Here is a 23,934-nt window from a genome sequence, read left to right on the forward strand (position 1 = left end):
AAATCGGATAAGGAGAACCGGAGTTATGAATTTTTAAAGAATTATTGTTTTTTTAGTGCCTAGAAACAAAAAGCGCCAGTTGGGTCATCTGGTTGCACCTCGACGGGGTAAAGTCAAAGTTTAAGGCCGACCGCGGTGGTGCCCTGGCCAACGACCGCGACCAACGACCGCGGAAGCACCGCCAACAGGCTGGCGGTGCTTCTGGGGCCATTCTGACCACGGCGGTACAGCCGCGGTCAGAAAAGGGAAACCAGCGGTTTCCCGCCGGTTTCCCGCCGGTTTCCCGCGGCCCCAGGGAATCCTCCACGGCAGCGCTGCAAGCAGCGCCGCCATGGGGATTCCGACCCCCTTCACCGCCAGAAACAGGATGGCGGGAACGGGTGTCGTGGGGCCCCCTAACAGGGCCCCATTCATATTTTCAGTGTCTGCTTGGCAGACACTGAAAATCGCGACGGGTGCAACTGCACCCGTCGCACACCAGCAACTCCGCCGGCTCCATTCGGAGCCGGCATCCTTGTTGCTGGTGCTTTCCCGCTGGGCGGGCGGGCGGCCTTTTGGCGGTCGCCCGCCAGCCCAGCGGGAAAGCCAGAATGACCGCCGCGGTCTTTGGACCGCAGTGCGGTCTTCTGGTGGGGGAACTTTGGCGGGCGGCCTCCGCCGCCCGCCGAAGTTGGAATGACCCCCTTAGTCTCTTTTCTGAAGATTTTATTCAGCGGGATGAACCTGCCAGTCCAATCCGACCTCCTGGAGCCCGTCCCCAAATACGCATCGCGGGAATCCTCGGTGGAGATTTTTACCTTCGGACTTAGTCGTTTTTTCCAGGTGAAAATCCTTCGACCGGGGTAAACCTGGATCTTGATCCGACATCCCTGGAGCCGTCCTCGGATTTGCTGGCTGGGAGGTCCCGGTCAACTTTTTACCTTCGGACTTAGTCTCTTATTTGGAGATTTTCTTCACCGGGACGAACCTGCAAATCAGGCCGGGTCTTGGTTGAGGCAAGCTGGCTAGAGTTGCCGCGGTGGGTCGGTCCCTCTATGGAGCTTTTTTTTCAAAAGTACTCCAAACTTCTGTGGCTTCTCCCAGATGTTCTTTTAAGGTTCTTTTGGGGTCCACAGCTCACCCCAAGGGTCCAGAAGCTCTGAGATGATCCTTGCGGTTGCGGACTACATCTCCCAGAATGCACCTGGACGAACTCCTTTTTGGCCACTGGGCAAAAACTGGCTGATTTCTTCAGGAGTTGGTGCAGGGGACTCTGGTTAGCAATGTTTCACCTGTAGCAAACAGGGAGTTCCTCCTTGAACCAGTTGAAGCCAGGCAAAGTCCTTCTTGTGGTGAAGCCCAAGTGTGAAGCTGGTGCAGTCCTTCTGAGTGCAGGTTCCAGGTGCAGGCCAGGGGTCCAGCAGGGCAGTCCTTCTTCTCCTTTGGTTCTTCCTTGTTGGAATCTGTTGGGGATCTGAGGTGTGGGTGCAGGTCTGCCAGTTTTATCCTTGCTCCTGGGTGAAAAACAGGGGGGTCCTGATTCTCCAATCAGGTGTGGGGTCCTTCCCCCTGTGATGACCACTTCCTGGGAAGTGTGGCAAAAATCAATCCCAGGAGGCAACATTCTTCAAAAACTCCATCATGGCTGAATCAGATTTTTGGAGGTTACATCTGGCTGAGCCCACCCACTGGTGTGGCTAAAAATCATATAAACACACCCCTCTCCTGCCCTCTCCTAATCTAATCAAGGGGGCACCTAGTTGTCTGGCGTTGCAGGATGTGGGGGTGTTGCTGGGTTGTTCCAAATGTCCTTCTCTGCATTTAAAGACCAGTTTGGCAGCCCTCCCCTTTCCTGCCTCACCATCTGCTGAGGGGAAATTCCATCCCACAGGCACATCTCTTTGTGTGAAGCCAGGCCACTTCACACCTCATCAAGGCTGGCCAATCAGGGCACAGCAGCAAAAACAATGAGGGCTGAAATTGGCAACTTTTCAGGTAAAGTTTAAAACTCTTTACCTGAACAAGTTATATTAAGTCCAACATCTGGAAGTTGTGGGATTTATTATAACAATTAATTTGATACCAAACTCTCGGTATCCATCATTTAAGGGGACCTTAAAAATTAAAATAAAGTCTCCCCATTCTAGCCTATGAAGGCCATTTACTACAATGAGGGAAAACATTTTTTGGCTATTTTTACCTCACCAGGGCTTATAAAACTATTTTTATAAGGTCCCTGCTTATAGTTACATGGCACTCATCCCTAGGGGCGCACAGGGCACACCTTAGGGGTGACTTATATGTAAAAATAAGGTAGTTTAAGACTTTGGAACTACTTTTAATTCCAAAGTCGAATTTGCATATAACTAATTTAAAAGCAGCCAGCAAGGCAGGCCTGCATTTAAAATGACACTGGACACCTCAGCAGTGCACCTATGGGTGCACTACCTATGCTGTGGCCCCTAAACCTACATGCCCTGTCATATACTAGGGACTGATAGGTAGGTTGACTTAGCCAATTATAATTAGCCTAATTTGCATATCCACTTTACACAGAGCACTGGCCCTGGGACTGGTAAGAAGTACCCAAGGCACAGCCAAGAGTCAGTAACCACCAGTACCTGTCCAAAAAGTGTGGGGGTGACCAGGGCAAAAAGGAGAACTTTCCTACAGGGTGTTTGCTCAGGTTATGACTTAATGCGAGCAGAGTTGTCCTTAATAAACACAGTATATAACAATATGTTGGTGTATGGTGGGAAGTGGACAACACAAACATTTTGACACTTCCCTCCTGACAATACATAGGGTGCAAGGTGGGAGTCAAAAACCCTTCTGAGAATGGTTGATGAGGCATCAAAGATTAAGATGATTATTTGGAATGTGCATGGCCTGAAGAAAATCCCCCTTTTGTACGATCAACTTACCTTTTCCGTCGAAGTGGCCGTCCAGGTGGGGATGGTGCCTGGCGTTTTCCACTGCCAGCTCAGCACTGCTGACAGGACTCTGTCACACCATATTATGTATTGTAATACGGAAGGCGGTGTCTTGTTGCCATGGTGGTGCTGGTGGTGGAACCGCCTCTTCAACTGCATTGGCCAGGCCGACGGACCTGGAACTTAAACGGGCGGAAGTCCTTTCAGGTCTCCTAGTATGGCGGTCCGGACTCCACCAGCAATGGCAGTCTATTGACTGCAGCGGCTCCGGCGGTCTTTGACAAAGACCGCCGAAGTGGTAATGAGGGCCTGAGTCCAAAACAAGATAAGAAGGGTTTGTTTAGGTCAGGTGATGTAAGAGGCCCCAAAATGAAGAAAGGGATCAGGCAGGGATAGCCATGCTCTAGCCATCATGACAATACCTTTGACCTGGAAGATCGGAAGGTGAGCAGTATAGAGGCATCTTGATGGTGACTGCAGAAAATTACATATTCCTCTATGTAGAAGACATAATGCTGTACTCCATGATAGACATCTGGACACAGAGAAAGCTAAAAATACTCTGACCAATCTGGGGGAATTATCTGGCCCGCAAGTGAACTAAAGTCCAGTGCTTACTCAGTGCAGCAGCCCATGGAAGAAAGTATGACTCCCTACACTCTGATAAGCTTACTAGATGAAAATACCAAATCCTCTATAATAACAATGTAGGTGTGCACACAGCTTTGAATGATGCTGCCCACATCAGTAGTGGGAAGAAATGCCGTTGAAAAAATGGCGTCACTCAGTAGATTATTATACACTTTAACCACACACAGTTGTAATCTTGAGAGAGTGGTTTAGCGAAATGGACACCATCACCATAGATGTTATATTGCAGGTCAGTAGACTATGAATTGGTCTAACAAAGCTTCAACTACCCACTTAGGGATGGGGATTAGATGCTGCTGCTGACATGGAAACCTTATGTATCTGCACAACTACAGTAGCTCATAGATGAGCAAGGGACATCAAACGGTCAGAGACCTGTACAGAGGAAAGGCACTGATGGACTTCGGAAACAACTAGAAGAATTTGTTATCAAAAAAGGAAACTTCCTTCTGCGAGGTGCAATGATAGCAGCACTGAGACAAGTGTGGAGACCTGGGAGCCAAGAACCCTGAAACGTCTGTGCTTTAAAATAATCGTTACCTTTGTTACTTAGCTTTGTTCTTTCCCTTATGTAATGAGACATACTGCATTGTTAGAAATGGGGTCTCCAGTTGGCAGAGGTATACACCTTTGTCAAAGTAGAGACCATAATCCTAGTCAGGGAAGTCACAAACAATCCAAATTATTTTGTGCCCACCCTCTAGTAGCTTGGCAAACAGCAGTCAGGCTTAATTTAGAAGGCAATGTGTAAAGTATTTGTGCAATAAATCATATAGTAACACAGTGAAAACACCACAAAAATACACCACACAGGTTTAGAAAAATAGATATTATTTATCTGAATAAAATAAGGTAAAAATTACAAAGATTCAATTATCAAAAGTTGAAATATCAATTGTAAAAGAGTTAAAAGAATTTTAAGCCTTAGAAATAAACAGTTGTCTCTTTGTTACGCACAGTAGGAGGAGGTGCATGGAAAAATAGGGTGTTGCTTTGGATTTTCCAACGCGGCACAGGTGATGCGTCATTTCTTTCCATGCTGCAAGAGGTTTGCATAATTTTTCAGCGCACAGTCTTGGTTCCTTACTGCGATGAGGGGATCTTATGATGCCCAGGGACAATGCGGGGGAAATCATCGACGCGCTGGAAGTAGACACGGGTGATGCATCAGAAGGCAGGTGCTGTGTCGAATTTCTGATCGGTAAGTCAGGCTGCGTTTTTCTGGTCAACTGTGCTGCGATTTCTCTGTCGCACTGCCAGTTGTGTGTCGATTCCGGAACAAGTGCATCCATTTTTGATGAACAGGGAGTTTCATGAAGAGATTAAGGCCCTCATTACGAGTATGGTGGTCTCAAGACCACCACACTCGCTGTGGTGGTCAGACCGCTGCAGACAGGGCGGTCCGACTGACCGTGGCTGATGGGCCATGATCCGACTGCCGGCACTGCCAGGTTGCCCCCTGTCGACAGCCGGGCGGTCTCATCGGTTGCAATCCCCCAGGGCAGCGCTGCAAGCAGAGATGCCCTGGGGAGTACAAGTCCCATGGGCAGTGCAGGGGCCCCCATGGACAGCCCCGTCGCACATTTCACTGCCCAAATTACGGGCAGTGAAATGCATGACGCACCAAAACATTGCTTCCGGCTCGATTACAAGCCGGCGTCAATGTTGTGATGAGTTTTCCGCAAGGCCAGTGGGTGGAAACGCTGTTTTCGCCCACAGGCCCAGCGGAAAACTCATAATAGGGTGTGCAAAAGACCTCCATTACTAGCGGTCTTTTCCCTGCAGCGGCTTTGACGGTCCTATGAAAGGTCCCCACGAAGTCGTAATGAGGCCCTAATTCTTTTTCGCCCTGAGGCAAGCTCAATCCAAGCCCTTGAAGAGCACTTTTGTGGAAAGCAGAGTCCTTCTCAGGACAGTCAGAGGCAAGCAGGCCAGCAGGCCAGCAGGGCAGCAGTGCCTCTCAGCAAAGCAGTCCAGATGAGTCCTTTGGGCAGTCAGGCAGCTCCTCTTGACAGGTTGCAGGAGTAGGTCCAGAAGTATCTGAGTTGGTAGGGTCTGAGACCCAGTTTATATATCCAAAAATTTCTTTGAAGTGGGGGAGACTTCAAACGGGGCTTTTGAAGTGCACAAGTTCCCTTTTCAGTACAGTCCTGTCGGTCAGGGTCCCAGTAGGGGGTTTGGTGGTCCATTTTTTTAGGGCAGGCCACTAGCCTTTGAAATGTAAGTGTCAGGCAATCCACCTTTCCAGCCCAGGAAGACCCATTCAATATGCAGATGACTGCAAGTGTGTCTGAGTGTCCTGTGTTTGTGGTTGTCTGGGTGAAAAGCATAAGGGGGCATTCAACCAGCCCAGCCAAGATGTTGATTGGAGACAGGCTGTAAGGCACAGATGGTTTGTAAGTGCAGAGAAATGCTCACTTTCTAAAAGTGGCATTTCTAAAATAGTAATATAAAATCCAAGCTCACCAATAAGCAGGATTTTCAATTACCATTCTGGACATACTAAATATGACCTAGTTACCCCTCTCAGTTCAGAATCTACCACTCAAAAAGTATATGAGGCCGGTCCTAATGCTAGCCTATGAAAGGAGCAGTCCTCACAGTAGTGGAAAATGAATTTAGGAGTTTTTCACTACCAGGGCATTTAAAACACATATGTGCATGTCCTGCCTTTTACCTACATAACACCCTGCCCTATGGGTTACCTAGTGCCTACCTTAAGGGTGACTTATATGTAGTAATAGGGGAGTTTAAGGCTTGGCAAGTAATTTTAAATGCAACAGCACACACAGGCCTTGCAATGGCAGGTCTGAGACATGGTTAAGGGGATACTTATGTGGGTGGCACAATCAGTACTGCAGGCCCACTAGTAGCTTTTAATTTACAGGGCCTTCGGCACTTGTGGTGCACTTTACTGGGGACATATAAGTAAACCAAATATGCCAATTGGGAGTGAACCAATGTTACCATGTTTAAAGGAGAGAGCATATGCACTTTAGCACTTGTTAGCAGTAGTAAAGTGCGCAGAGTCCTAATCCCAGCAAAAACAGAGTCAGAAAAGTGGAGGGAGGCAGGCAAACATTTAGAGGATGACCACCCTTAGGCTGTCAGGTCTAAAATGCATTTTGCAGCTTTGTGTATTGGGTGTATTGGACACCTCCTTTGCACCATTTGATTTTCCTGTATGGAGTGCCTATAGCCTCTGCGTTGTTTCTAACAAGATCATATTTTATAAATGCTTGCATCTTCTGGCTCTGTCATGTATATGTTTTACTACTTCAAAATACAATAAACAAAACCTGAGCAACAACAATTGTCACAATGAATGAAAGACATCAGACAGTTACTCTAATATACATAGCAATATTTATTTAGTCCAATGTTACACTTTGGGACCTGGGGAGGAGTGGACAGTGGATAATCAAAGGCTATAAGAGAGGAGGACTTAGATCTGGTACTTCTACAGGCCCTGAAAATATATTGGACTGCCTGTTTCATACAGATCCACTTTTATCATACCATATCCTGGGACTCACAGCACTCTTGCAGGATAAATATACTCTACCTATGGGCCCAAGCAAAAGCCACTAAATGTGTAGAGGAGATAGCAGATCTTCTTTCCATGGTAAGGCAGTGTCCCTTGCTAATAAAGTACCAAGGAGAGTTTATGAGTTTCTTTTATGAAGCAACAGATAGCCACTTTCTGATAAAACCTTATTTTTTTATACTGGGTTTGTACCCTAAGCTGAAGAAAGCAAACGTGGCTAGCAAATGTATTAATCTGGCCCTTATACTTGATAAAAGATGAGAAAGAAAGCATAATTAGGGCTTACATTTTGCCTATAAACCAAGATGTACAGAAATGGGCAGAGTTTGAGGGTATGCTTCGACACTGGGAGGTAAAGAAGCAAAGGGGAAAAGAATGCTACTGGGCCTAAGATCAGACATTAGCTGTACTTTCTATGATGGCAAGTGAACAACCCCGAGGATTCTGAGCTGTACATTGCCCTACATAATCTAGGTTGGTCAAACTATGCAAACTGTGAATAGACTCCAACTGGAACTACACCCTCAAAGGGAATTAGGTATGAGTAGGTGAAAGAAAGGGAAAGTGAGGTATGGTTAAAAGATGATATCAGGAGTGAAATGTTCCCTTGCCTGACCCCTAAATACAGGAAAATTGAAACAATGAGAACCCATGGTAATTGTATAATGATGTGATAAATTGAAATACCTGTTCATGTTTATCTGGCTGAACATATGAGCTGGGGTAAAAGAAACACAACCAGTAGAATTTAACAATTAGCCCAGCAGAAGTCCTATGTAAAGGAGAGTGTTATACCTTTCATTAGCATTGCACAGGCAACTTGATTAATAATATTTTGAGCTGTCCCAGGAATTGTAATAATTATCATTTTGACTGGCAAGGGCTAGGGCACAATGAGAGGTTTCAGCAGAAGGAATGGTGGAGCATCTTAATGGCCCGTATTGTGTCTGAGTCAGGTCGAGACCCACCTGTATTATTTCTCTGGAATATATATTTATGACTCCACAATAACTGTTTCCATTTTATAGTTTTATGGTATTCGAGAATGGTATAATGTGTGTTCCAAACAGATGTACTCTGAGAGAAAGTCCTCAGACCTGATTTTGTAATTTCTCTTCAGACTGTAATGTTTGATTAAACAAACTGTTTCTTGCTCTGCCAAATGCCTCTTGTCTTTTGCTTTTTAATGTAAAATCCCTTGTTGATTAAAATTTTGAAGAGCCAGATAGCACAGATTGGCATCTCGGACTAGAATGCAGCTGAAGGAAGAGTTCCCAGCCCAGATGGATTCACATTGCAGCAGGGATTGTGAGCAGATGCAGCAATTTATTGAAAGTTCTGCTCAATCCGCAGGGTGGAGACCACATCTGTTCCTTAGTCCTAGCGTTTTGTGTTTGGCCAATTAGGAGACCATAATCCGCAGGGAGTCACCTTCTTGATAGTCAGCGTCAGGAGGGGTGAAAATGTTGTTATCGTTTGAGTTGTTTTATATTGTATTGGTTGCTGACCGCTTCAACTGCTGGGTGTGATGCAGTAGTATGTATAGGCTGTAAGTGTGACATAGAGCTGACATCTATGTTTCAAGAGGTGTCTATTTGCTGGACAGCCAGGTGATATACAATGGTACACTGAGTGAGTTAAACAGGGTGATCACCAGGACTGCTGGGTGACATGCCGTCAGTACACATTGGCTTTGGGTGTAGCATAAGGCCCACATCTCAATCTCAGCATTATCGGTTTCTTAACACTGCTAGTGTCTCAAAGAAGTAAAAGGTGTGTTCGGTTATACCACTGGGCATCATGCATTCGGTACCTGTAGGCTCTGGTTGTGATTTGGAGCCCAAATCTCAATTTTAATAGGCTAATGAGGATATCTCAGCACTATAATTTTCTTAGCACTGCTGGTATCTGAACGAAATGAGAGGTGTGGTTACTTGGACCACTGGGTGTTATGCAGATGGTACGCTGGACCCCTGGGATTAAAATAGGGTATAATTCGGATGTTAGGGACCTAGAACGATTGAATCACAGAGAGTAGGCATAACTTATGTTTTTGCCAATAATGGGTATATAATCAGTTAAGTGAGTACCTTCTTTCTCCACACAACTTGTTATAACACTTTTCCCCAACCTGGTTTCAACTAGATTATCGGTCTCCCCTAATCCCTGCACAGTTTCCTTTAGTCACGGAATAACATGCACTAGGGGTGGGCAGGGATAAAGCTTAGCAGATAGGCTGTTTCCCTGATTTCTTTTTTATGGGCCTAGATTGCTAACACCTCTGCCAGTTATTCATTTTGATACTGTGATGCTGATAGATCAATGTGACTGTGTTTGATGTTTTATGTGTAATGAGGCAAATTGGTAATTCACACAAAATTGTTGTTTGATGTCAAAGTAAGGCTTGCAATTTTGTCGACAAATTTTTAATGTTGCAGTGAATTAACGATTTCACTTTTTCTAGGATTGTGAATCTTCTAGTGTTTGTTTGTTAAGAATTTAATGTGATGCATCTGTGAATAACATTGATATCACTGAGCTCATTGAATCCCCTGTGTGTATCTATCCTCCCCTAACAAATTAGTGTTGGCAAGCCCCTTGTAAATATTTCCCACTACTGGAGTAGGTTTAGTACTAGCTGTATAGATCCCCCACCACTGGAGATTTTTTTTTAATTTGAAAAAGGTCTATAAAATAGAAAAACAAACTACGTAGAAGAAAGAAATCTTAGAAACATAGAAAGGTGGAACATGGGTAACCAGTTCCTCTAATGACGTAAAAGTGGAAGATTAACAGAACACCTAAAGAAAAAGATACTACCCAACTCCCACCATGGAAACCCTTCTAGAGCACATGAAGAGTAAGTTCCCCACTCAGACAAAGAAACTTAGTAAGTTCTGCCATGAGTTGTACACACATAACAAGGCACAAATGTACCCTTGGCCTAAAGAGGGAACTTTCGACATCAACATAATTGAACACACTAAAACCTATATACAGACAAAGTATACAGGACAGAAGAAGGAGAAACAGGAAGTATTATTGAAACTATGGGCCTTCTTTGAGGAGGTCCAGGTGGATAACCTCAACCCACCTTCAGCAAACAAGGCAACCGCACCCCCGTCATATGTAAACATGGATGTGCTTTGCCCTATGCCTACCAACTCTTCATTGGTATACACTAATCCACCCAACGAGGGAGTCCAATAAGCCCCAACCAGACAACAGGCGACCAGATTTATGCATATCAAACTAATGGGCAAGCACTCCCTACACCACATTAGTGCAGCGTTAGGGCACCACGAAGCTTGATGGCACATCCATTGCGGTTGATTGACAAAGCCCTAACGGCCCACAGGAAAAGCACCCCATTAGGTGTGGGGAGGAAATCAGAGTAAAAGAAGGTTTGTAGCAATCTTAGATAGTGTGATCGCTAGTGAAAGTGATGAAACAGGACACAGTCCTCTGAGGTCTGGCAGTGAAGAAGGAGCCTCAAGGTATGTTCAAGCAGTCGAGGAAACCACTGAGATCGAATTTGATGGCAGGTCCCAAATTAGAAGGACAGTGTGCAGCTCTGAGCAAAGGAGTCAGTCTAGATTGGAATCAAAAGAAAGGTGCTTACTAAGGAGGGAGAGAACTTGTGCCTTAGACACCCAACAAGAGAGTCAGGCAGGGCGTCCTTCACCTCGTGAGGGTATGGGTAGATATAGAGCCCCAGTCATGGAAGAATCCGAGTTGGAATCAGAAGGGAAGCTTCTGACTGGGGTCCATACATCCCCAGAGCACCAGTGAAGGAGAGAGAGGCTAATCAGGAGATTAGGGACCGAGGCAGCCTGGTGCAAACACAGAAGAATAAAATGGTGTCTTTGTGTATGCATAAGGAAAGCAGCGACAAGGAAATTTACTACCCTCCCTGAGCACACTGGATTGGTGAGTCAACCTCTAGGGATATAGTGGCTCAAGAGAAGGAAGAATGTTTGCATGATTCTTTTGCCCCATACTAGCTCACTGGACCGAGGAAAGTGACCAGTATGACAGACCCTGGTCAGAGGAGGAATCCTTCAATGCAGGAGACAAAGCGAACCCCGAGGACTATATCTGGCATGGGTTAAGAGGAAACCAGCGGGCTGCACATAATTCATATGTGTCCACTAGTGTAGAAGAATACATCATGGGCCATCTATGTGCATTGGGCTCAGATGGACAATGAAGTGTTGAGGGCTAAACAGCCACCATTGTTGGATGGGGCCGAGAAATGGATCTCGTACTTCGAGAAGAACACAGTGGGATAAACCTAGTCAAAGGTGATGTTAAAAGCTTGCTGAGTAGCATTTTTGGAGAGCAAACCAACATGGTATTTGGCCAAGCCTGCATCCCAGTGGTCACGCTGACCAAGTCAGAGCGCAATGGGGCCACATTTAATTCATACAGGCACCAGATATGTGCAGCCCTGAGGGAAATATTCTATGACTGCCCTGATTTAAGAGGGTTGATGGCTGGAACCATGAAACAGGGAAAGACCATCACAGATTTTCTAGGGAGGATGAGAGAATGGTGGGGACAAGAGACAGTACAAGCATTGATCGATACAGGCCTTCAGGTTATCTTCTCCTATAATGTCCTTTAAAAGGGAAGGCCTGCTGATAAATTAAGTCCTGGCAGGAGATACAAGCACACATATTACACTTCCACAAAGAAAACAGAAAAAAAGAAAAGGAAAAACAGGACCAGGCCCAGAGGGACAGCGGTAAGCTGGTCCAACATAAGCTGTGAAAGATTGCCCTCAAGTAGGCAAGGTTGGCCATAAGCATATAAATGGCACCGGTCATGAAAGGTGCTCCACTGCAAAACTGCAGAGAGCTCCAAGGTATGTCCAATGACAGACAGTAGGGTGCTTGGCAGCATCCAAACTCCATACAATGCTAATATTGTAGGAAACTGGGCCACATGGCCAACATGTGCCACCTAAGAGCTCACCATGTGCAAAAGTCAATAGGCCAAAGCCAGGCCTGCATAATTTCACTAGCAAAATAAATCTCAGGGAAATGTCAGTACACTTTATGTTCATCTACATGGAAATGAGTCCACTGCCACACCACCACAGAAGGGTCAGGTATTTTTGACCAGGACAAGTCATCATCAGCTGCAGATAGGTAACCTGGCCCAACAAGGACCAGGGCAGCATCCACATTAGGGAGGGGTGGCCGTATGGGGAGACAACACCTTCTTGCAGATACAGAATGCGCAGGCACAGTACCTCTAATGCACGCATGCGCTTCACACCCACCTTAAAATTCAATGAGGCAAGACTACACAGAAGAACGAGAGAATAGTAGGCATTCAAAACCTTCATTTGCGATCAGGAGTCCTTGCTAGAGTCCACCATTTAGGATGATGTGCGACTGTCGACCAGGTATCCTTGCCGAAATTCACCATTTGTGGTGTCCACCAGAGCCCAGGCCCCCTTTGCTCCTGATCCCCCAGGATGGGGCTAGCTAACCACACCCCAGGAGGAGGGCAGTCCCAAAGGGGGTGGTGTGACACTCAGGCCACCTCATAAAAGCAGGCACCGCAGGCCCTTAAGCCAACAGGCAAATGGGACGGGACACAGATACGGGTTCAAAAGATCCCCATTCCCATGTCCCCAACCAGGACCAAGGGCTTTAAGTCCCAAACAGCAATAGAGTTTCCTTAAACCTCCAAATAAGCGTGGGTCCCCATTTTAGTTCCAAAGCAGGCGATACTTTAGTGTTGAGGGTCTGGCTTTCTGTGCACTTGGGGTAGCGGGAAAACACATATTGCTGGTAACACACAAATGAGTCCAACAGAAACATGGCATATCATTGAGTCAGCAGAGAGGGTGGTTCATCAAGATATTCAGCCGCCTTGGTCCATACCCATGACCTGGGTGACGTCTGATGAGTTCCCGGCCTTGCTCCAGACTTTCCATACACAATGACTCTTGCTTCCTCTTTGACCTCAGGACTGCACCACAGCAGCTGGGCCTAAAAGGATATAGTGCAAGGAAGAGGGGAGTACCAGTGAAGGGAGCCCAAAACATCCATCACAGACACATGGAGAGTAGCATTCAGGAGTAAGCTCACTCATGCAGTAAGGTTAATGATACAGCGACACGCAAGGCCTTGCAGCATTTTTGTTGAACAAAGATGCCAAATTTGGACACCACCAAAGTACAGACACGGGGGCGGAACAGTTTTCTAACCCCCTCCATGCAACAATTGTAGAGACAGATGACCAAAAAAATCCACCCGAGAGCCCAACAAAGGGGCCCAAAACTAGTTTGAAGGAAACATCAAGGAAAGGGCATTGTCAAGAAACCTGGCACCACTTTGAAGGGTCCCATAGCATGACACATGCTGGGACCCGATGGGCGCACACGTGACCTTAGGGGACATGGAAATCACTCATCTGTGATAAGTATGACACATCTCCTCTTTCACATTCCCCTCACACTTGCAAGTCAGGGAGATGGCCCACTCCAAGGGCACCGAACGGCTAGTGGCTCCAGCAGAGCACCAGTTGAGGTTAGAAACTACAGGTTGACCCAGTGACACATACCCTTCAAAACGCACAATTTGGTCAGGAATGGAAAAAAGGGGAAGGAGACCCGATGACATGTAGGAAAAAAAAGAGAGAATGATGTATACAAAATAAAATGTTCCTATTTTTCTCCAAAACCAGGTATCTTGATTGAGGTCACCCTCTGGTGCCTCACCAAGAGTATGGGAACATAGAAATGCTCTCAAAGTAATTTGGCAACATGCAAAATAACATCTTGGCCAAAAGGTTTGCATTTGAGCAGCTAAAACTGCACCACCTTTACAGTGAACCAACACCCTCTCAGCAGCCACAGCAGCATCCTCAGGAGGATCAAGAAAAAGTATTTGTTTTGCCCAACAAAACTCTTGCATTAGGAGCTACAACACAGCCAAGGACTTTCTGCATCCACACCCTCAATAGGGTTCTATACAACACCTTTCCCAAAGACTTTTTCAAACTTTCCCCAACGTTTTTTTATGAGGAAGACAAGTCATCTAATCATAAAGAACATCACAGTTGTCTCTTCTCTGAAACAACTTTTAAACCCATGATGTTTCCTACGTTATGTACAATTATGCATTTTTACCTTCTTGGGGGATACAGATGCTACAGCATCCTTGCATTGCCAAGGAGCAGTCTAATCTAATGGAGTCTATTCCGAAATTGTCACCATGTTTGCAAAGGGTCCTCTCACAAGTCACCTCTAATTACACTGCACCCAACACCACCATCCCACAAGCACTACACAACACACTTTTACAAAATGTGGTATCAGCACATTAACGCCATGGGCTCTAAGACATCAGCCAGGTCATGTTTTGTCTGTTCGCTGATACCACATGCAGTCAGCACAGATAGACTTCACGTATACCAAGAGGTGGCCCCTGAGAAAGTTAAATGCCTCTTCCATCTGTACCTGTGTAGAATTAGGGCCAAGTTGCAACTGAGTAGAGTAGAGCCTCATAGAGTACTGGTGATCCTAACCTGCTATGGGACCAATCCTACAATGCTGTACTATTTTACCCAGCCTAGCGACATCCAAACCAAGCTAGACATGATGCACAGGATGGGAGCGATAGGGGAGGACACTGATTGGTGCTGACTTTAATGAAAAGAGATTCTTAAAGGTAGATAAACCACATTGTCAGTGCACAAAGACATTTGCTCCAGCTTTGTTCTGTGGCCCTAGGATGACCCTTAGGATATATGGAGCTGTTTTCATCAATAACAAATGGACCCCGGACATGGAGTTTTGGTGCAGGGGCATCCATCTCAATGATATGTAGGGAATTGGGTCTCGTAGGGGAGGTTAACCAATAGCACAGATGCCATGTGTCAGGAGATCTGGGGCACTGAAATAGACAGGTACACATTGATAGAAGGGAACTATAGCTGCACAGAAACTCACAATGTATTCCTTATGTTTCAGAGGCAAAGGAACCATCCTGCTGGGCAGCAAAAAGAATTGTGGCACAATATTGCACATCCCGGACATTCAATGCGGAACCTCCATGCTGATGGACACCTGTTGGCAGTGCAGCAATTTAGCTTACAGCCACCTTGTCCCTGGATGGCATGACTTCTGCTCCCTCATCACCTTCCACACCCCAACCCTGTTCATCCCTGAAGACTATCTGTCTTAACTGTATCAACACCCGCTGAGTAAGAAAACAACATTGTTGCATCAGTCTCAAAGGATAAGAGATGCTGACTATTTTGACTGGGCTCAGTACATGGACACTCTTGAAGAGTTCAGACTGGTCACTGACACCCAAGTATTGGCAGGAGTGTCCATACCTTTCTTTACCTTGCAGACAAAAGCTAATGCCTGCTGGTTGCAAATAATCCAGTGGGAAATGCTTAAAATGATGAACGATACTGATCACAGCCTCAATGCACTAAAAGAGGGACTTAGGGCCATCTGCCTCATGATGATGCAACATCAGTACATCTCGGACATGATGAACTGCAATGGAGGGTGGGGTGTGTGCCAAGACTGGCATCTCTTGCTGCACTTTTGTGCTTGCCAATGACATGCACAATGGAACATTGACACAAAACTAACTTCAGAAGGACATGTGCGAAGAGGGAGGTGCGTGCCCCAGAGCAGGAGTTTGTACTTTTGGCTCCCTTAGTGGCTAACCAGTTTGTGCACATCATTGTTGCCCTTTTTCATCGTGATACTGTTTTTATGTGGTTTCCTACAGTTGAGGGTTTCCTGTTGTAAAAACTCTGTGCAGACAGTGCTAATTTCAAGGGTTCTGGTGCACCCTGCTTGCTGCAGCATTGCTGCTGGCTCAATTATGAGCCGGGAACAATGATGCTGCACCTTTCCTAGTGGGATAATGGACGGGAACCTTGGCTACTGCACGTCGGTCCAGTGGGAAAGTTGCAATTGGGCCAGTGGGGAGACTGCCACCACTGTGGTGGTCTCGTCACAGGGGTTTGGTGGTCAGATGTTTCTGACCACCAAACTCATAATGACCCTCTCAGTTTTGTGAGTTGATCTGAAAGATTGGAAGACTCGCTTAGTTCGGAAGGAGCATGATGTGGTCATCTGTTCTCATATAAGAAGTGATGCCACTTGTGTATAGACTCACTAAGTTAAATTTGTATGTACCTGCACATGAAAGAGTGCAGTCTGGCATGGGCTTTGGTTGTTCAGTAATTGATGAAGGTTAGGTCTTAGAAGGGATTTTTCTGCATTTGACTCTGTATTGTTGCATAAAATGCAATAGGGCACATCATTATGTGCACCTGCTACTGTTGTGTCTGTCAAAAATGGTGCACCTAACAGCAATCTACGTCCCTGTTCCTAATGACTCTGATTGTAATAAAGAGTAGATCTTTGAGTGAAAGTATCAAAGTATGCAAAATTAAGAGAGTCCCTATTATACAAATGAAAAACTCTGGGTGTTAAGAGCAGAACTCTGAGTAAATTTAGGTTTTATCAAGACCAGTTTTTTGTGAAGATAATCTGTGTATTAACAATTACAGCAGCCATATTGTGTCTAGGTATTAACAATAGTAGTTCACTGAGAGATGCCAGGATTAGAAAGAGCAATATTTTAAATGAATGTGGGAGCATAGATACATTTGATGGGTGTGTGTAAGATCTATCTGTTGTCAGGGACAATCTATAAGTGATGATGCATTGTTGGAAGAATACTGAGTGTGTCTTGGCTTGGCACTGTCAAATCCTGAGAATTTAGTCACTATGGGTATTTTTAAAACAAAAAGTGTAGAATCTTAACAAAAGAACAACAGTACATCACAAGTACACCAAGCAGAAATTGTCCATGTTTTCTGAGCTTAGATGGATACTAACAAGCAGCGTATGAAAAACAGTTATCAATAAATGCCAGCCTTAATTGCTTAGTTAAAGCATTCAGGTAATAAGAATGGCATTTTGAGATTTACACTGCAAATAATTCATAAGATTTATAATTTTAGTATCTACCAGTGATAAAGAGAAAATTCTAGTACACAATATTTTGACAACAAATTGTGTGAACAAGTAACATTAGGGTATGATTTGGGCCTATTATGGTAAGAAACAACATTCCATGACACAGTATTCTAAAATGCAGAGATCCCTTCACAGTACAACCTTTTGGTGTTACAGCTATTTGGAGCACAATAAAATTATGTTTTGAGTGACCAGAACCTACTGGACCTCACCTCAACTCTAAAACGTGTTCCAACATCACTGGCTCTGCCCATACAGTTTCCCTTCTCCTTGTTCACTTGGCCTCTTACTTCTCCTCCTGCAATCCTATTTTATTATTTAGCATCTAAATTTGCAGCTTCCTTAAATCCTGTAGCCTTCCCCTCTTACTGAAAACTCTCACCCTGCAGCCCTCAATCACTTCACTTTTTTGCAATCCTGTAACCTTACAAAGTCTCGATTGGACTAGTTTGTACTAAATCAATTGATGTAGAGTTCTAAGGAGTTACATGCACTAGTGCAAAGTGGGTTAGAGGTGCAAATATGAATGCCTGCAGTACCGGTGAGTCAGGGTACCAAGGCCTCCAGTACAAAGCTTGAACAGGTAACATAATGGAGCTCCATGGTCTCTAGAACATAGTGGTTAGTCTGGGGCTTGTGGTAATTAGAGACCAATAGAAAATCGGGAATGGTGAAGGAATAACCCCGTGTTACTGGATTAGACTAGTTAATGGCATATGTCTCAAAAAGGTGTGTTGCTAAAGAGGAAAATGTATTTTTTGAGAATTCTCCAATTGAAGATAATGGTAAGTGAAACAATGTTTATAGTTATGTAACACCAAAACATCAAGGGGGTCATTCCGCCGGACGGAAACCGCCCAAACACCTCCCCGCCGTCAAATGACCGCGGGGGACATTCCGACTTTCCCGCTGGGCCGGCGGGCGATCTGCAAAAGATCGCCCGCCGGCCCAGCGGGAAAGCCCCAGCAAAGATGAAGCCGGCTCCGAATGGAGCCGGCGGATTTGCTGCGGTGCGACGGGTGCAGTGGCACCTGTCGCGATTTTCAGTGTCTGCCAAGCAGACACTGAAAATCTTTATGGGGCCCTGTTAGGGGGCCCCTGCACTGCCCATGCCATTGCCTTGGGCAGTGCAGGGGCCCCCAGGGGCCCCACGACACCCGTTCCCGCCAGCCTCTTCCTGGTGGTGTAAACCGCCAGGAACAGGCTGGCGGGAAGGGGGTCGGAATCCCCATGGCGGCGCTGCTTGCAGCGCCGCCATGGAGGATTCCTTTGGCCAGGGGAAAACCGGCGGGAAACTGCCGGTTCCCCTTTTCTGACCGCGGCTTTACCGCCGCGGTCAGAATTGGCCAGGAAGCACCGCCAGCCTGTTGGTGGTGCTTCCACGGTCCCCGGCCCTGGCGGTTTCAAACCGCCAGGGTCAGAATGAGGGCCCAAATGTTTAGTGGGAGATTAAAAATGAATCCAAAGCAGGATATTCCCATCAAGACTTAGTTCAAAGACTGGTGAAGGTAGGTGGAACTGGATCAGCTGCCTGGATGGGAGAAGGGTGCAAGTCTTCGGAAAGAGTGAGGAGCAAGTAAGAGTTCTACTCAAGGTGCAGGGCATGTTTGCATGAGAAAAATGGCACCAGTGGTCAAGGGTCAAGTCATGTCTGGAGGGATTATTTACTGCATCTGGAGTTTCAAGGCATTTTGCACTGAGGAAAATAAACTCCACAAAACAAGCTGAGCAGTCTTTGGCAAAAAACAGTGTTCAATTTTTCAAAAATCGCACATGATCTAGAGTCAGTCTTTGAAACAAAGCACGCACCTGTGGAAGAAAAAAGTAATCATTAGGCTTTTTAATATGCATTGAATTAACTTTTATAATTTAAAAAATTGCCGGATTTTTTGTAAATAATTTTCAACTGAACTATTTAAAAAAAAAATGATATTTCTTTTAACATTATAGAAATTATTGGTTATTTTTCTATGTTTTAGTAGTATTCTCAATTTGTGTTATTATATTGTGTAATTTACCTTTTTCGGGCATTTTAAATTACTTTTTGTAATGATTTATTTTTAGTGTTATATGGGAGGAGTTGAATTTGAAATTAAACAGTACAACACTTTCCCTGATGTGGTGAAACTTGGAAGAGAAATAGTAAATCTGAACCTTACCCCTGGAGTTGGAATGATAAATCAGAGCCCCCAGAGAACAAAAATTCCCCTAATGTGGTTAAGTTTGGAGTTTCATAATGGTGGTCATTTGTGGTAAGCTTTTAATTGGTACAGTAAATGTGATATCCATAAACTGGTAGCATTTGTTTGATTTTTATGCATTTGTAGAATAAAGTCTTTGTAGTTTTCCTGGGAGTATACATTTGTATATTTCATTGTTATATTCATTTTCTAAACATCTCTTTTAAATATATAACATTTTTACATTATTTTTTCAATAAATAAAAAGCACTTTTTTGAATATTTGTGAAATTCTGAAAAATACATGATTGATTCAAAATAATTACAATTACACATATTGTCTCATTTAGAATACAAATATCTTTATAGATACATGGTTTTTATAAGATGTTGTACAGGAACATTTAACAAACATATTTTGTTACACAAAGCACGAAAAAATGATTTTATATTTTAGTAGTATTTTTTTATATATTTACACATTAAATATAAATATAAATATGTTTTTAAACCAAGAAAACATTTATAACATTTGTTTTTAATTTGTCAACATTACTGAGACTGCACTTTTAAAAATATTAACATCGATTTCCATAGGTTGAAATTATTTATTTTTATTTTCCTTTTTCTGCCTTTTTAACCAGTGTACTGATTCTGTAGTCTTTTTTTAATCATTGTTGCATGTGTGTGGAGTTTGCAATTGTGGTTTCCCATTTTTCATGTCTTGTTCAAGTGAGACTGTTCTACTTCAATTTTCTATGGTTTTAATGGTGGTGTTATACTTATTTAGCCTAGACTTTGTAATACAATTTTGTTTTAATGTATATCTTTAGTGTGTGTATGCGTTAGTTTACAATATTTTGGCAGGCCTTGTTGTGAAATGTAATGCCTAAATTTAATATATATGCTTGTTTAACATTGATTAGAATGCTTTTTCTGTACTTCATTTTATACTAGTGTTGTCGGTGTTATGGGTAGGTGTATATGTTTTTATTTCTTTAGGTTTTTTATTTTAAGAAGTTAGATTTTATTTTTTATCTAGATGTATTTTTTTCTGTTTACCCAATTTTGTAATCCTTTTTATTGATTTATCAGTTTGCGTTAAGCTTTTATTTATTTTGTCTAATTTTTCAGGTTTGGAATGAACTTTGTGGATTATTGGACTTTTTTGTGGTTGTTCTGCTTTTCTATGTTTAATTTGGCATTTTCTGTGGGCTCTTTTTTAAATCTATAATTTTTGGGATTGCCATTTTAGATTCATCATGTATGGCATTGGGTGGACAATTCTAATGTTTCTGAATTTATTTTTATTTATTGTCTACATGAGTTATTATGAATTAGCATAATGTTAATGTTGGTTGAAAAGTGTTTGTTTCTTTAAAATAGTTGATTATTTCCATGCCATTCAAGTATGAGCATTCCTGTTTAGGGGAGGTATATAGTGCTGTTGTTTAGTGTTTTTTTTATAAGACTCTTCCTATTAAGCCTAGATATGGCAAGCCATGGCTGTTAGTAAAGAGTCTTACTTTGAACACTAGGGTCCTGATTCACAAATGTAAACTTACACTTTTGTGTTATGATTGTTTTCTATTCACAAAAGTATATTACTAGTAATATCTACACGACCACAGAATCTCTGCACATAAAAAGATAGGGCAGTCCAATCCTTTTAAGCGAGGAGACTCCTCAGTCATAACAATACAACAAATGAAATACCTTTGTGAACAGCAAACAATGGTAAATTTACAAACAAATGTGAATTTACCTTTGCGAATAAGGTCCTAGGAGTTCATGTATTTGTTTACTTGATTTGGCGATTCTTGGTTTGAGTTGGGTTAGGGATTGCACCATTCTGAACTCCGGGCAGCTTTTCCTTTTGTAAGTATTTCTAGGAATTGTTGCACTGTTGGACAGTTTTTTTCAAGTGTTCCTTGCAAGGAATTGTGCCACCACTGCATAATTTTTTTTGCCTCTTGAAGTATGATACTGCCACTGACATTCCACCATGGAATGTGATACTTGGATTTTGTCTATTGCCTTATTGTTACAGGCGACTACCACAACTGTTCTCAAAATAATCCATTAGTAGAGTTAGTTTTGTTTCACATAATTGCTAATGACAGAATTCAATTGAGATATCAAAGTGATTAATAGCTTCTGTTACTATGACATATGCTAAAGGTAGTAACATTTTTATTCTGTATGCTAATTCTTGGCTAGTTGAATTATGTATCCCCTGGGTGGACTTTTGTAGATGCCTTTGTATGCTTTGTTTGAAGTGATAGCAGTTCCCCTGAACTGCTGTATGTGGGTAGATTTTAATTATGGCCAAAGTAATTCCCTGTTTAAAATCTATGATGGTTTTTGTGGGTTGTAGCTGACAGTTTATTGTTTTTATGTGTTAGTATTTCATTGTGGGTTCCATTATGTTTGTTGGGTAGTAGTACATACCCAAATGGAATGTTTGTATTCTGATATTGATTATGTATACAAGCTTGGTGTAATACTTACATATATCATTTCAGTTGACTATAGTGAGCTTGCACTGGCCTCTTTGATGTACTGTGAAATATTTCAGACTTCTATTTATTTTAGTATTTTTAGGGGTATGGTCAGATTCGCTAAACTGGTAACATGTTACATTTTTAGCGGTAGCCCTGACAAAGCATGTGTATTTGAATAGCATTTGGGTCACTTTCAGTGTGTTTTCCCACTGGGGTGTAAATACGTCCTCTATAATTTAATAACTGCTTAAGTTTTTGGGATTTTGCTGTTTCCACATTATGGACCAGATTACTAGTTTGGCAGACGGGAACACCGGTCCTCCAAAATGCTGACAGGGTGGTTGCCATTGCGCTCGCTACCTCCCCGCTGGTCCCTTTAAAACTTTCTACTGGTCAGCTCAGCAGGAACATGGTGTTAGCATTGTCTCCTGTTCGTAACCGCAGGGGGAACCAACACCCTTGTTATGCACACTTTCTGCGCAGCGGAGAGTGTGCAATAAAAAGGTGCTGGGCAGGAGGACCCCATGCACTCCCCATGCCATGGGTTTGGGCAGTACAAGGGCCCACTGTGGCCCCCTGCACCTGTTCTCTGCCAGCCTTTATTTATGGCAGTAAAGCCACCATGAAAAGGATGGCAGAGAACAAGGTTGTCATCAACAGGGCAGTGCTGATTTCAGCGCTGCCCTGGCTGATTCCAACCAGCACCCACTGTCAGCCAATCGAGATCCCCGATACCATTTGAGATGGAGGTAGGGTGCCAGGGCTGCCCGCCAACCTTCTATGTGGTGGTCGGACCGCCACAACTGCGGTGGTCCGACAACCACAACAAGTGTGGCGGTCCGAGGACCGCCACACTCGTAATTAGGCCCTTTATCTGTACTTTTTAGAGATTAGAAAATATACATGAGTTGCATTTCAAAAAGAATCTCCCTGTCCCTACTTCAGTTGTGCACCTGCCCTGGTGGAGATCTGGCTGATAATCAAAAGATGAATATGCAGCACCATGCAGATGGGTGTGACTGCACCTACATGCAAAGTGATGTATTTGGTCTCCCTAGGAATCTCAAATTCCCTTCAACATTTGTGCTACAGTGTATACACCTATTATGCCACACTTTTCTGGTGGCATACAACTAGTGCACATCCTGCAAGTATGTTTGTCTCAGTGCCCATATCAATATTTATTATGTAGGAGCAGGAGAAAAGGCATTTCCCCATATACATTGTGCCATACACTTATGAGATAACCCCCACCCCCTCGAGAGCAGATAGACATGAAATATGCAAGCATCTAATATGTATTAAAGAACTGTCGTCACAGTGTCAATGGCCAATCCTGCAACATGGATGTAGCTTATGGTATAGAAATAGGTAGAAACAGCTGTTGCCTCACCTTAGCCCGGGGACAGTTTTATAATATGGCTTCTTTTGCCAAAAGACGTGATCAAGGGGTTTGCAGAATGTATCACAAACCATCAGTTGTAAAATCCTAAAACAGGATAAAACACACCAAAACTACCACGTTCAAACAGCATAATGCAGACCACAGATCATGAAACCAAGTATATTCTTTGTAGAGTGTTAATAATCCTCCTGTAGCAAAAATGAAGCCAGCTAGTTAAGGAAAGAACTTAAAATCTTCATTTGGTTTAGCGATAAGAGGCCTTTAACGACCAATTAACACCCCTGCTCGACCTCATCAGTTCGCAAAGTGGTTTAAGGAACCCTACTAACGTAATTTTGTGTATGACATGTAAAATCTCTGGCCCCTCTTGATCTGTGCTTTTCTTCATTCCATGCCTTGCTAGAATTTAGCTGTGTGCTACTAGCATTCAAAACAGGGATGCCAGAAAAGGAAAAACAAATATAGCAATGCAGGCCATGCAGTCAACAACTGAGCTCGAAATTTCAGAACCCACCATCTAGTATTTGCTTGGAAAATGACAAGTCTGTCTCAGATTTGCCTTTCCATTCTCAAAATAATGTATATTATGTACACTATTCCAACAAATGAAATATTTCCCAGGTTGCCATTTGTCTTTAGCCATTCATTTAGAGTATCAGAAAAAATAATAACACACTTAAAATGAGGACGACATACAAATCATCA

The sequence above is a fragment of the Pleurodeles waltl genome, chromosome 4_2 (assembly GCF_031143425.1).
Source record: "Pleurodeles waltl isolate 20211129_DDA chromosome 4_2, aPleWal1.hap1.20221129, whole genome shotgun sequence".
NCBI classification, from domain to species: Eukaryota; Metazoa; Chordata; class Amphibia; order Caudata; family Salamandridae; genus Pleurodeles; species Pleurodeles waltl.